Source organism: Notamacropus eugenii, chromosome 3, assembly GCF_028372415.1.
Source record: "Notamacropus eugenii isolate mMacEug1 chromosome 3, mMacEug1.pri_v2, whole genome shotgun sequence".
Classification (NCBI taxonomy): domain Eukaryota; kingdom Metazoa; phylum Chordata; class Mammalia; order Diprotodontia; family Macropodidae; genus Notamacropus; species Notamacropus eugenii.
The window spans coordinates 48846343-48859412 of record NC_092874.1 but is presented as its reverse complement, the minus strand read 5'-3'; the positions used below and the strand labels follow the sequence as shown (position 1 = coordinate 48859412).

The 13070-nt window shown below is 38.5% G+C and overlaps 2 long non-coding RNA genes across 16 annotated transcripts in view; one reads left to right on the top strand and one right to left on the bottom strand.

The window, feature by feature from the left end:
- Window positions 1-13070, top strand: part of LOC140530917 (uncharacterized) — a 1083438-nt gene that overhangs the window by 650797 nt on the left and 419571 nt on the right. The window lies entirely within an intron of this gene.
- On the bottom strand, window positions 3695-13063 carry LOC140530929 (uncharacterized). Its single transcript, XR_011976178.1, has 3 exons — window positions 12932-13063; window positions 10870-10955; window positions 3695-5522 (listed from the first exon to the last, which is right to left on the bottom strand). It is a non-coding gene; the product is annotated as an uncharacterized lncRNA (long non-coding RNA).

The following is a 13070-nucleotide window of genomic DNA, read 5'->3' as shown; positions in this document are numbered from 1 at the left end:
TGTTGAATTTTCAAGATAATAAAAATTCTTAATACTTCTGATGTGAGAGTGTTGGGGTTTATTAACATTGACTCATTACTTTCAAATAAAGGAATAAAACAAAAAGGAAATACCAAATACTTCATTATAAACCAAGATCTTTCTTAAATCCTATAAATGAATCAAATATCATGTTTTTATATAAAGGGTTGTACAGAAAGACCTATGTTGTACCCACTCTGTTGTATATGTACTTTCAGGACATATTAAATAGGCCATTATGAATTTGATAATCTTAAATCATTTACTAGCCACCTAGTCTATTAAAAAAAATGCATTCCTGAATTTCCTTAGGAAAAGTCTGATGAATACTGTGGGCGAATAAAGAATCAGCCCTACTTAAAGCTTATGTGCACTCTCCCAACATTGGCACAGTCACACATGCGGACAAAGGTCGTTTGCTAGTGTTTTCCCTCCACCATGTCCTGGAATTCAGCTCCTTTGGTCCCCCACTGCTGTTAAAATGGTGACTGTCACACAAATGTAACGAAGCCATTTCACCTCAGCGGGTTGTGATAATGCATACATACCTCCTGAAGAATCAGAGTGTCTTTGTTTTCTTGATCCTGGAGCTGTATAACAAATAGTCTGATGGATTTCAAGCTTCACATATCTATTTTTTGACATGATGAATCTTCCTCGTTATCTTTTGATTTAAAAGGGAAAGGATCGTAGGTTTGCTGGTTGAGCAGGTAGCTCTTCTGACAACAGGACTTCAGCTGGAAAAGAGATCTGTTTCGCTGGCTTAGGGAGTTTAGTGAGGTGAATAATTTAGTCTGAGGGAGTGATATGTCGAGAGAAGAAATTTAAGTAAGGGTTTAAAGAATGCAGATAATTTAGTGCCCTCATGATGGTTAACTTAAATGGATACAAGAAATGCATGAGATCCATATTATCATTTTCTCTGGTGCATTGCGGAGCACACAGATCACTGCAGCATGACAGAATTGATGATTGTTCTAATTTTTCCTTAAGACATTTAAATATAGTAACTTCTAGTGACTCCCAGATATTGAATTTGATTTGGGTTCATATGTACTCAAATTAGAGGTCAGAGATACATTCCGATTCAGAATACTCCCTGAAAAGACCAAGTAGTTTTGCTATTAATTAACTCTTGCAAATGCACATAGATCCTTGTAAATGAGAATGGAGTTAGCTGACATCTATCCCAATGGAGATCACCATCTATCTTGCACCTATATTTTTCTGTCCTTCTATATGTGCTACTGTCTTCCTCTTTCCAAACCTATTCTTTCTTCCTATTGGGCAATGAGGTGGGAATGGACTTGGAGTAAGGAGGATTGAGTTTAAATCCTCTCTCATACACTTGCTAGTTGTGTGACCTTGGGCAAGTCACTCAGTCTCGTGTGCTTCAATTTCTTCACCTATAAAAAGGAGATAATGATAGAATCTCCTCCCTGGGTTTTTATGAGTGAGGATCAAGTGATATAATGTATGTAAACTCACATTACAAAAACATTACATGTATTGAACTTACATTAAGCTTTGCAAACTTAGAAGCACTATATAAATGCTATTATTAACCATTAATATTAGTTGTATCTTTCAAATATTAAAGAGCTGATCCTTGAGGTTATGAGTATTAGAGCTTTAAGGGACTTTTCTGAGCGTGGTTCCTGGCAGCAAAATGATTATTCATTCAGATAAGCAATCCTTATGACTTGTTTGTTCTGCTACGTGGAAGGTACAGAGGCAGCCATGGTTTGTTGAACTCTCCGGAATTCACAAACTATATATTCTCTGCAGGCTAAAAAACCTTCTGTTCTTTGGGAGGGGGCAGTAAACAACTTGAACCCTACAGCCAGGTAGAAGGGGCCTCTGCTCTCTGATTCTCCTGAAAAAACAGAGAAACTGTTCCCTCTGACACTGGAGGGAGGGGTGCAGTTGTCAGTTTCATGCCTGCCCAGAATTACTTCATATTGTTGGTCCAAACATAGCCTGTGATTTCTACTTAGTCTGATTTATATGACACCCATGTGCAGGTTATAACTGATACTTTTCTGTTTACTTTTGACTTTTTTTTTTTAGTCCAAAGAGATTTCATTTTAAGGGTATAGCCTATAATATGATCAGTATGGTACTATTATTTTCAATTTTAAGTTTCTGCTCTAAAAGATTAGATGTTTAGTGCTTAAATGATTTTTTCTTTTTGAAAAATTGTATTTTCTTTTCAGTTCTTATTTCTCTTCCCTCTGCCATCCATTGATAAGGCAAGAAAAACAAAACCCATTATAAATACCTCTATAAATAACCAAATACCTATATTAGCCATGTCAAAAAAAGGATGAAAGAAGGAAATAAAGGAAAGAAGAAAGAAAGAGGAAAGAAAAAGGAAGGAAAAGAAGAAAACATGCTTTAGTTTTGACTCTAAGACCATCAGCTCTCTATCTGGAGGTGTATGGCATGCTTCATGATGAGCCCTTTGGAAATGGGGCTGGTCATTGTTTTGATCAATTATTAAGCCTTTTGAAGCTGATTATTTTTACAATACTGACGTTATTGTATAAATCGTCCTCTTGGTTCTGCTCACCTTACTTTGCATCATTTCATGCAAGTCTTGCTAGGTTTTTCTGAAATCATCCCCTTCATCATTTCTTAAAGCACAACAGCATTCCATCACATTTATATTCCATGACTTGTTCGTCTCTTCCCCAGCTGATAGGCATTTCCTCATTTTCCTTTTCCTTGCCACTACCAAAAAGACCTACTATAAATATTTTCTGCATATTTCTCTTTTTCTCTTTCTTTGATCTTTTTGGAGTATAGACTTAGTAGCAGTATGTAACAGAAAGGACCCCGCCATATACAGGAGGACCTACTGTACAAGTTCTTAGATCTGCTTTTCTAAAAGGAAAGCAACTTTTGAGGGGTCAACAATCACTTTAATCAAGCACATGTATCATTCACTTGGTTCAGGGGAAAAAGTCAGCACCCTGAACTTCAGAGAAAATAGAGAAACAAAGATCAACCTACAGATAGGGCTCCCAACTGTCTGACGTAAACAATACATACATCACAGATGAGCAGGCAGATCCAACTGTCTGACCATACATACATAGTTACCAGAGAGTGAAGCACCAACTTCTGGGTTTTCAAAGCCTGGAGCTCCTTTATGGCTGCCCAAAGTTTCATCTGGCCAAACAAACACTTCCAATGAGTAAGCTCCCGAAGTAAAACCTCACCTCAGAGTATTTATACACTTTTCAGAGCTAGAGGGCATCCACAATCCTAGAGAACCAGTGCCTCATTAGAAAATTAACAAAATGTGTGGGCCTCCCCTAATCAAGCTTCCCTAAATGGGCAGGCCCATTAATGGGTGGGGAAGATCTTTAACTCTCATAATTACCATTACACAGTATTGTTGGGTAAAAAAGATATATACAGTTTAATACCTCTTGAGATATAATTCCAAACTGCTTTGTAGAATGGGTGGACTAGTTCACAGCTCCACCAGTAGAGCCTTAGTGTACCTCTTTTCCCACAGACCCTCTTGCATTTGTCCTTGATCTTTTTGGTTCTCTTAGACAATTTGATGGATGTGAAGTGGAACCTCAGAGTTTTCAAATTGGTAGTTTTCTAATTCTTAGTAGTCTAGAGCAGGAGTATCAAACACATGGACTACAGGCCAGATTAAAATGTAACTGGGAAATGTTGAACCAAATAAATGAAAATACCACATGGACACATGCACACACACATATGTACACATATATGTGTGTGTGTACAAAATGCTAATATGTGATTTTCTGAGAAAATATGTGGTTTGCAGCAATCCGTATGTATGATTTAGTGGCTCCTGTTTTGCTTTGCTTTTGAGTTTGACATCACGGATTTACAGCACTTTTTCATATGACTACGGATAGCTTGGATTTCTTCCTCTGAAGATTGCCTGTTCATGTACTTTGACCATGTATCAATTGGAAAAGGGTTCTTATTTTTATACATTTGGCTAAGTTTCCCATGTATTTGAGAATTGAGATCTTTATCAGAGAAATTTGCTACAAAGATTTTTTTCTGTTTCTACTTTTCTTCTAATTTTAGCAGTATTGTTTTTGCTGGTACAGAAACAAAATTTTATATAATGAAAATTATCCACATGACCTACTATGAACCTTTCTATTTTTAGTTTGGTTATGAACTCTTCTTCCCATATCCATATATCTGACAGGCAATTTCTTCCATGTTCCGATTTGCTGTCACTTTTTTATGTATGTATGAATCATATACCCATTTTGAGCTTATCTTGCTACAGGGTGTGAGATGTTTCTAGCTTCTGCCAGACTACTTTAGTATTCTTTTTTCATCGAAACCTCAGCAATTTTGGACTCTCCCTTTTCCCTCATCTCCTTCATCCAATTAGTTCTTAAGTACTGTCAACTCACTTATCCGTCCCCTTTTTAAAAATCATATAACCACCACCAGAATCAGGGTTTCTTCTTACTTGGGCTCTTGTTCTAGGCTCCTAATTGACCTCTATGCCTCTCATCTCTTCCTAGTCCAATCCATACCCCAATTACTAAAATAATCTTTCTAAAGCACAGACCTGATCATCACTCTTTGCTTCAAAACCACAAGTGCCTCCCTTTTCCCTATAGGATAAAAATACATATTCCTTGGTATAGCACTCAAGGTCTCCTGCAAGGGGGTGCCAAATTACCTTTCCAGCCTTATTTCACAGTATTTTTCTATAAACATTTTATGTTCTAACCCATCTGGATTATGTTTGATTCAGTTCAACAAACATTTATTAAACACCATATGCAAAGAACAGAGAGAGGGATTTAGGAGAAATATTTTACTTGAGTTAAAAATAACTGAACTACGAGTTGTGAGAGAGAAAGGACAAAGACAGACCATGGGGTGTGCATTATCCCATGAGGGGAAAGAAAAGAGATGGTGAGGAAGAGATGGTGGGGCATTCATTTATTCCCTCCAACTACTGGGTAACAACAGTGATCAAGGACAACTCATTTGTGGTTCAAAGCCAACAGAGAGACTGTATGAGAGAGACTGATACAGAGGGAGAGAAAGAGCAGAGAGAGGTCAATAAACCAGCCTTAGGATAGAAAAAAGGGGCAGGAGAAAATTTTTAATTTTTAATAGACTTTTTAATAGACTTCTCTATACACTCTGGATGGCTGACAATGTCCCTTTAAACGTATGAGCAGAGGATTGTTTTTTAGGAACATAAACAAGTGCAAATAAAACCCTGAAGTGTGAGTATCTCTGTCAAGGCTGCAGTGGGAATTAGAAGGCATAGACAGGTAGAGTTCAAAGCCCGCATAGGCTGAAGATTATCCAAGCATGAGCTGTTAACCCCCATCCTGATGAACTTTCTGGTACTGACTTCAGAGAGGCTTTGGAACTTGCATCCTTTTGTTAATCTCTGCCCTGCTTTCTGTGGATTTCTTTGTGTATTTTCTCTGAATTGGTGTTTACTCCAAACTTGCCTTTCCTCCCTTTAAAAAAATATAAGTATTTTATTAAAAATTCACATCAATTCAACCAGTTTACAGTTGCTTAGTCAATCTTTACATTTCAATTAATTTCAGTGTATAAAGTTCAACAGTTTTTTGTCTCTCCAAGTTCCCATTAGGATTCTTTGCCTATTCATTCTCATTCTTGTTTTTACTCATCTGAGCATAGTTATTGTGTCCTGTTGCACTCTCTTCTTTTCAGTTTACAGTATTTCACAGAATTCTTTTTAGATGTCTGCATTCTTTATGTTTAACTGTCTTAACTGTGCATTATAGCATTCCATCACATTCATATTTGCTTTTATCTCACCTCTCATTAGTCTGCACAGGAATCTCTGTTGAGGAACTTTCTCTACCAATAAAAATTAGCATCTACTCTGAAACTTGCTCTTAGAGCATTATTTAAGGAACTGAGAGGTTGTGAGTTATCCAGGATTACATGTGAATCTTAGTTTTCTTGGTTTTGAGGTCAATGGTCCACTACTTTAATGTCCTGCTTCTCATTACATGAATTTTCTCACCTATCATTGGCCATTTAGGATTTAGCTTTTTACAATGACATACTTTGCTACTATGAACAGCTTTGAACAAATAACTATTTTTGTTTGCCTCTCCTTTTTTCAATTCAATTTAATTTTTTTGTTACATTTTAAATTCTGAACTGTTTCCCTCCTTCCTCACCATGAACTAAAGAATGCCACCATATAACACAGATATGTATATATATGTTACATGTAATATGTAATATATATATACACATGTATGATATATATGTAAAATCATGCTACACATATTTCTTTTTATCAGTTTTTTTCTCTGGAGGTGGATACCATCTTCCTTCATAGGTTCTTTGTAGTTGATTTGAATATTTATAATACTCAGAATAGCTTAATCATTCCAATTTACTCTTTGAACAATATTGCTGTTACTGTATACAATGTTCTCTTGGTTCTGCTTATTTCACTCTTCATTATTTCATCCAAGTCTGTTCATGTTTTCTCAAGAGCATTGAGCTCATCATTTCTTACAGCACAGTTACATTCCATAGCAATTATATATTGAAACCTGTTTAGCCATTCCCCATTGATGGGCATCTTCTTAATTTCCAGTTCTTTGCTGCTATAAATATTTTAGAACATGTAGTTCTTTTCTTTTTCCCCTGATCTCCTTGGGAAACAGACCTAATAGTGGTATTGTTGGGTCAAAAGGCATACAGTTTTATAACTCTTGAGGATAATTCCAGATTGCTCTCCAGAATAGTTGGATCAGTTCACAGTTCCACCAATAGGATATTATTGCCTCAATTTTTCCATATCCCCTTCAACATTTCTCATTTTTATCTTCTATCATTTTAGCCAATCTGATAGGTGTGAGATGATGCCTAAGAGTTGTTTTAACTTACATTTCTTTAATCAATAATAATTTAGAGCATTTTTTCATATGACTACACTGAGGCCTAGGGAAGTTGTATCTCTTCCAAAGTCACACAGGTCATAAGTGCCAGAAATAGGATTTGAAACTAAGTCCTCTGATTTCAGAGCTAGTGTTTCATGGCCAGGGTGGTCTAGAAATCACTTCTCTAAGTTGACAGGCACACCTACTCTGGGGGACTGGGATGGGGACCTGGGACAGATACCTGGGGTCACGTTGGACTATTTGAGGAGGGTTACCTCCTTTCTGCCCCTCTAGTGGAATCTTCCCACTTCAGTGAGGGACAAAACAGCACAGACCATTGGCTCCAGGCAAAAAAACAAAAACTGGTATTAGGAGAATGGAGCTCTTTGGGACCTGAAAACAGAATGCTCATTAAACACTAAGTCCTTCTGATGATTGAATGTACAGTTTTTTGAACCTACATTCTATTGGAAACAACATATATACAAATCAATAAATATGTAAGATATATATGTACATACATATATATCAATCATATACAACATTTTAAAGAGTAAATAAAAACAGACTTAGGAGGGGGAAAGGGAAGAGAATCAGTAATTGAAGAGGTCAGGATTAGCTTTGGCTAAGAGGTGGCCCTTGGGCTAAGCCTAGAAGAAAGTTAGTGATTCCAGGAGTCAGAAGTGAGAAGGGTATGTATTTTAGGCACGATGAATATCCTGTGCAGAGTCAGAGACCGGAGATGGAATATTGAGTTTCTGGAATAGCTAACAGACCTATTTGGCTGGAACACAGGGGATATGAAAGGAAGCAACATGCAATAAAACCGAGAAGGAAGAATGGGGCCAGACAGAATAGGGAGGGCATGAAATGCCAAACAGGATGGTCACTAGTGCGTCTTGGGAAGCCAGTAGCATGGTCAGATATATTGTAGAAATGTAATTTTGGCAGCTGTGTGGATGATGGACTGGAATGAGAGGAGACCTGAGGCAAGGAGGTTAGTTAGGAGGCAATTCCAGTAGTCCAGATGAGGGAAAATCAGAGCCTAAAGGACACTGTTGTTTGTGTGAGTTGAGAACCTGGGTTATTCTGTCCCAGTCCCATTTTCTGCATGTTTTAAAAAAAGATATTTTATTTTAATTTGCATTGCTCTAATCAATGCAGATTTAGAGCATTTTTCATAGGACTATAAATTGTTTTGATTTTTTCATCAGAAGAAAGGTTGGAGGGGGTGAGGAAAAATTGGTACGCTAATACCCTACTGGTGGAATTGTGAACTGATCCAACCATTTTGGAAAACAATCTGGAATTATGCCTAAGGAATTCTGAAACTGCCTGTACACTTTGACCCAGCAATACCACTACTAGGTTTATTTCCAAAGATGATTGGATGATCATTCCAAAGATGAAAAGAACCTGTATGTTCTGAAATATTTATAGCAGCTGTCTTTGTGGTGGCAAGGAACTGGAAACTGAGGGAATTCCCATCAATTGGGGAATAGCTGAACAAGTTGTGGTTTATGATTGTGGTGGAATACTACTGTGCTATAAAGATGAGCTTGTTGATCTTAGAAAAACAATGGATAGACTTGCATGAAATAATGAAGAGTGAAATGGGCAGAACCAAGAAAACACTGTCTACAGTAACAGCAACATTGTTTTAAGAACAGCTTTGAGGGAATCAGTCATTTTGATTATTATAAATACCCAAGTGAACTACAAGGGACAGATGAAGGAAGATGCTGTCTGCATCCAGAGAAAGAACTGATGAATAGAAGTATGTATAGAATGATTTTACATATATATATATATACATACACATATATATACATATTTGTGTCTCATGGTAAAGTTCTCTAGGGCTGGGGGGTGGGGCGGAGAAAGGAAAAAAGATACTTTGTTATATTTAAAGGGAACAGTAAGTTGAACTTACTAGATTTGCAACTTCATCATCTTTTTTTTCCATTCGCTACATTTTGCTTGTTTTATTTCATAAATTAAAATTAAATAAAACATTTTGAAAGGTTTTATTGTAAAAGTTTTTTTACATTACAATCATTTCCCAACATGCCCCCCAACCCCCAACCCCACCACATGCAACTTTCCCTTGGGTTACCTTAATTAACGACTGCAGAAAAACAAGTAAGTAAACCAACAACATAAGGACCATAGATTGAGAACTGGAAGGGAACTCACAGGTCGTCCTCTCCAAAGCCCTTATTTATAGATGAGGAAACTGAGGCTCGAGGCTCAAAGTCACAAAGACAGTGAGCATCAGAAGCTCGATTCTCTGACTGAACCAGTGCTCTTTCCACTGTATCTTTGACGTGTCAACAGAAAGGAGGCGAATGTTTCATCCAGTTTTTTAGGACCATAGAAATTAATTTGAGTTTGGCTGCCATTTGGTGATGTGTTCATTTGAACGGTGATGACTGTATACATTGTTCTCTTGTTGGACTTCCCAAATCTATCTTTCTCTTCTGGTGCCTCTGTCTTCAATCAATATAATTACAGAGATTACTGGATAGACCTCCTCACCCTGCCATATCCATCTGCCATGCCAGCCCCTTTCTCTCTTTGGTGACTTCCTCCGAGAATGTCCATTTTGAAGAAGTCAGACTAGTCATTCTTCATTCTGTGCCTAGCGATGCTTCTGACCCTGGATACCTTCATCCCTGTCCTTCCTCCCACCCCTGTTCAGTTCTTTTTTCTGTGTTTCTTCCTCCCATCAGCAAAGCTCCTTGAAGGCAAAGACTCTTTTTATTTCTGTTTGTATTTGTATTTCCAATAATTACTCAGTGCTGATGGAGCCACATTGATTAGTGATAAGGACATGATCCTAGAGAGATGGGCTGAACACTTCCATTGTATTCTCAACAGACTATCATCGATCAATGCTGAGGCCATTGACTGTTTACCTCAGGTTGAAGTCAATCCCTCCTTAGCTGAACTTCCAACTGAAGAAGAGGTTTTGAGGGCCATTAGGCTCCTTTCATGTGACAAAGCACCTGGTGCTCGTTCTATTCCAGCTGAGATCTACAAGGTCTACAAGATCCTACAAAAACTGACTGAGATTTTCCAGGTTATATGGCAAGAGGAAGTTATCCCCCAGGAGTTCAAGGATGCCTCCATTGTCTGTCTCTATAAAGGTAAAGGGAATAGATATTCCTGCGACAATCACAGGGGGGTCTCTCTCTTCGTCACTGCTGGCAAGATTCTTGCAAGAGTCCTCCTTAATAGACTGATCCTTCACCTGGGAGATGGTCATGTATCTGAGAACCAGTGTGGCTTCAGAAAGGGCCAAGGAACAGTCGATATGGTGTTTGCTGCCCAACAACTCCATGATAAATGTCAGGAGCAGAACAGAGGTCTGTACACAACGTGTGACATTGTTAGTCTTGAGGGCTTATGGAAAATTATGTCAAAATTTGGTTGCCTAGAGAAGTTCATCAGTATTGCGCGTCAATTTCATGTTGGCATGTTTGCCTGGGTTTTGGATAGTGGACAAAGCTCTTGTGCCTTCCCAGTCACCAGTGGAGTGAAACAGGGCTGCGTGCTTGCTCCCATGCTTTTTAGCATGATGTTTTCAGCCATGTTGTCAAATGCTTTCAGTGAGGATGAACACGACATCAAAGTCAACCACCATACTGATGGTAAGTTCTTCAGTTTGAAAAGGCTATAAGCCAAGACCAAAGTGGAGGGAGTGTTGGTGCATGATTTTCTGTTTGCAGATGATTGTGCACTCAATGCAGCCTCTGAAGCTGAGATGGAACAAAGTATGGATCAGTTCTCTGCTGCCTGTGCTCATTTTGGCCTAACAATTAACACCAAGAAAACACAGGTGCTCCATCAGCCACCAGCACACCATCCATACTTGAAACCATTGATTACAACAAATGGAGAAGTTTTGAATGCTGTGGATAAGTTCACTTACCTTAGTAGTGTACCTTCCAGGGATGGACACATTGACAATGAAGTTGATGCATGCGTTGCCAGAGCTAACTCAGTGTTTGGGAGACTCTGAAGAAAAGTTTGGGAGAGAAGAGGTATTAGACTGACTACCAAACTGAAGGTCTACAGAGCTGTTGTGCTGACCTCATTGTTGTATGCCTGTGAAACATGGATGGTTTACCAGCACCATGCCAAGAAACCAAATCGCTTCCATTTGAACTGTCTTAGGAAGATTCTGAGGATCACCTGGCAGGATAGGTACCAGACACTGAAGTCCTTGCTCGAGTGAACTGCCAAGCATTCAAACTATGCTTCAGAGAGTGCAACTCTGATGGGCTGGCCATGTTGTTTGAATGCAAAATACACGCTTTCCAAAAATACTATTTTATGGAGAATTCACATGGGGCAGGCGATCACATGGTGGTCAGAAGAAGCGATACAAGGACACTCTCAAGGTCTCTCTCAAGAACTTTGGATTTGACTGTGCCAAATGGGAGACACTGGCACAGGACCGCTCAGCATGATGTGCCCACATCAGAAACGGTGCTGTGTTATATGAGCAAAGCAGAATTGAGACAGCACAAAGTAAAATGTGGGATGCGCAAATTTTGAGTATCTACCCCAAAAATTCATACGGAGTATTACAGATTGTAATCTACCCATGTCTTCTTATCTTTTGTGACTGTTGTCTATATCCTTCCATAAGTACATCGTGGAGGCTCTGCTTGTCCTCACCCTAGAATATTATTATATTACAGACCAATTATGTTAAAGACAAATGATAAGTGAGAGAGTGGCGATAATAGAAGAGGCAATGTTCTGAAGTGTACCCTAGTCTAGAACCTGAGCTAGTAGCTGCCCTCTGGGAACCCAGTTCCACTGAGTGCAAATTGGATGAAGCTGCTGAGAGAGGGTGTCACACATAAATGAACTGATACAAAATGAAGAACCAGAAAACAAAGTACACAATGGCTATGATGATATAAATAGAAACAACAACAACAACAATAAAATTGAAACTGAATGCTGTTTAATTATAATGATTAAGTTTGTCCCCAGAGAAGAGAGGAGGAAATGGACCTCTTCCCCTTTATGGAAAAGGGGGACTGTGGGTTTGGAATATTGCCATCAGACTTAGTTGATACATTTGGTTATTTACATTGTCCTTCTTTGTCACAAAGGATGGCTCTTGGGGTCGGGAGGACTTTCTGGGATCTTGGGATTTTGTGAAATGGTGAGATGAAAGTGACTTGGAAATCAAGATGATGAAAAGATTTTTTTTTTTAAAGTAACTGAAGGAATTTTATTTATTGATTTTTACAAAAAGATTTTTTAAAAATCCTTTTTAAGACTCTCATATTTGGAAAGATCACAGGGATAATGATTCTTTACTGGCAATTAATCCCTGCCGTTTAACACGGTGTCTGGCATTTAATAAGTGTTTAATGCCTGATTGAACTAATCCAGCCCTGGACATCATTCCCAGTGCTGTCTCTAACCACCCTCTCTCCATTCCCCCCTCATTTTCTTTTAAGGACAGCTTGATCTGTAATCTAAGTGTCAATCACATTTTTAACGTCTCGGTAGTACTGTCTTTCTAAACAGTTTCATTTTTTTCCACAACAAAGAGGAGATGGCTGTTCTGAACTCTTTTCTCCAGCAGATTTGAATGCAGCACAGTGAGGCAGACCAGACACCAGCCAGTGGCAGTCCCAAAGCCAGAGAAGCCTTTTGTTGGAGATAGTAGCAGCCCGCACAATGAATGTAGGCGGAAGCTTCACGAGATCGCTACCCTGAGGCTTGCTTCCTTTGACTTCTTCCAAATTATTATTACTTTTTAGTTAAACATTCTAACCCACAAACATATTAAAAACAAACGCATAATCTTTTCAAAATATTATGCCCCAGAAACAATTAATTCCTGGAATCAGGAAAAGTCTACCAAGACACAAACAGTACTCCAACCTCAAACCCTCATAGGGTGAAAGAATGCAGGACTGACCAGTTGGTCTCTGCTAACGAAATTCGATCTACGAGTTGCTTACCTATTGTTTATCGAGCTGATTTTGCTAAACTGTAAGGTGCACCGCCGGTGGGCTCAGATCACACACGGTCTCCAGTGTTAACCTCCAAGTTTGATGCGCGCACAAAATGGCATTTTTTGGACGGTTGATTGCCAACAAA